Below are 2,500 nucleotides of genomic sequence, written 5' to 3'. Positions count from 1 at the left end.
GTTGTTGCTGTTGTTATTGTTGTTCTTGTGTGTGTGTGTGTGTGTGTGTGTGTGTGTGTGTGTGTGTATGTGTGTGTGTGTTTGTTTGTTCGTTTTTTGTTTTTGTTTTTTTTGAGGGGGGTTGTTTTTTTTTTGTTTTTGTTTTTTTTGTTCAAGGATTCATATTTTAGGCATGGCCTGTTCTTCCAACCCGTCCTTGCTGCGAATCGACATCCATTACAAAAAGCACACACACACACATATATGAAGGGGGAAAAGTCTTCACACCGAAGGGCATATTATGATGAAGAACAAACACACACCCCTATCCACACACACACACACACACACACACACACACACACACACACACACACACACACACACACTGTGTCTTTTTGTCTGTCTCTGTTTGTCTGTCTCTGTCGTATTTCTGTCTCTGTCTGACTGTCTCTCTCTCTCTCTCTCTCTCTCTCTCTCTCTCGCTCTCTTTTCCTCTGTCTGTCTGTCTTTCTTTCTCACTTTTCATTCGTTTGTTCGTTCTATTTTTCTTTCTTTCTGCACGTCTTTCTGGTTTGTTTGTTTTTTTCTTTCTGTCTTTCTTTTGTTCGTTATCTCTCCCTCTTTCTTTCTTTCTTTCTTTCTTTCTCTCTTTCATTTCCCTTCCACCTAAACAAAGATTTGCCGAGGGGTCTGGTCTCCCCAACGATAGTCCACTCTCCTGATCAATTAACAGATATGGAGGTTGGGGTGGGTGTCCCCGCAAATGATCTCTCTCTCTCTGTCTCTCTCTGTCTCTCTGTCTCTCTCTCTCTCTCACCCCATTCTCTCTTTACCCCCACCCCCTCTGCCTCTCTCTCACTCTACAAATGATTCTCTTCTCTCTCTCCTCCCTTCTCTGTGTCTGTCTCACTCTCTGTTTGTTGGTTTGATTCTCTGCCTGTCTGTTTCTCTCAATTCCTGCTGATGCGAGCCTGTGGCCTAATCAATAGATCAGGCAATGACCCTGTTGATGTAGGTTTATAGCCTTATCAGTAGATATAACTGTGCTCTAGTGGCATAAAGACGTTTGAAAACAAGAGAACGCTGGCCATTAAGGAGAAGCGTGAGCGAAGGAAGCAGGGCTCAACTTCTGGAGACGTTTTCCCTTGCAACGCCTGTGTGAAGTGCTGCGCATCCAGAATCGGCCTCTTCTCCCACCGACAGATAAGCCTGCCTGCCTACTCCTCAGTTGGACCGACGAGAGACTCCATCAATAGATATGACAATGACCCTCTTGATGTAGGTCTATAGCCTTATTTATCAATAGATATGACAGTGACCCTGTTGATGTAGGTCTATAGCCTAACCAATGGATATGACAATGACCCTGTTGATGTAGGTCTATATCCTTATCAATAGATATGACAGTGACCCTGTTGATGTAGGTCTATAGCCTAACCAATAGATATGACAATGACCCTGTTGATGTAGTTCTATAGCCTAACCAATAGATATGACAATGACCCTGTTGATGTAGGTCTATAGCCTTATCAATACATATGGCAAAGACACTATTCATGTAGGTATGTGGTCTGATCAATAGATACGACAGCGTCTGTGTCAGTACCTCTCTCTTTTTGAAAATATATTATATACAACATTTTGCTTTTTCCGTTCTTTCCTCTTTTTGTTTTTATTTTTATTTTTCCTTCCTTCTTTCCTTTTCTATTTGTCTTTCTGTCTTTCTGTTGTGTTTTTCTCCTTTATCCCCATCCTCGTCTGTCTTTCTCTCCGTCTTTTCTCTTTTTCTTTTGATCTGTGTCAGTCTGTCTGTCTGTCTCTATCTCTCTCTGTGTGTCTCTCCCTCTCTGTCTCTCCCTGTCTTTCTCTCTGTGTCGCTCTCTCTCCCTCCCCTCCCCCACCCCCGTTCTCTCTGTCTCTCTCTGTCTCTGTCTCTCTCTGTCTGCGGAGCTTTTGTAATTGGACACGAGTGGATGAATATAGGTATGCATTTTGTTACCCTGTGGCGTATACATCAAACCACCCCTCCCTCCTTTTTTTCCGATTCTTGCAATTTGTAATTATTTTTTGTAAGTTTTGTTAGCTTGGCAGCATTTCACGCGCGAGCGTGTATGTGGGTGTGTATATGCGCGCGTGCATGTGTTTGAGGGAGGGGAGAGGAGAGAGAGAGATAATGAGAGAGAGAGAGAGAGAGAGAGAGAGAGAGAGAGAGAGAGAGAGAGAGAGAGAGAGAGAGAGAGAGCAAGCGAGCTTGCAAGTCACATGCGCATTGATATATTATTCACACTATTTGATTCATTATGTAATATTTTTGTTAGTGGCCCACTCCTTCGCCGGAGGCCTAACAAATAAACCATTGTCTTGTCTTGTCTTGTCTTGTCTCTCTCCCTGTCTCTCTCCTAATTTCCTTTCTTTCATTCTTTCCTTTCTTAGTTTCTTCATGCATTTCATGTGTCTGCTTTTTACTTTTGCGATTTCTTCACACTTCATTTATTTCGTCTTTTTTTTTTCATTTCAT

This window comes from Babylonia areolata, chromosome 14, assembly GCF_041734735.1.
Source record: "Babylonia areolata isolate BAREFJ2019XMU chromosome 14, ASM4173473v1, whole genome shotgun sequence".
In the NCBI taxonomy this organism is placed as follows: Eukaryota; Metazoa; Mollusca; class Gastropoda; order Neogastropoda; family Buccinidae; genus Babylonia; species Babylonia areolata.
Note: the sequence above shows the minus strand (reverse complement) of the source record.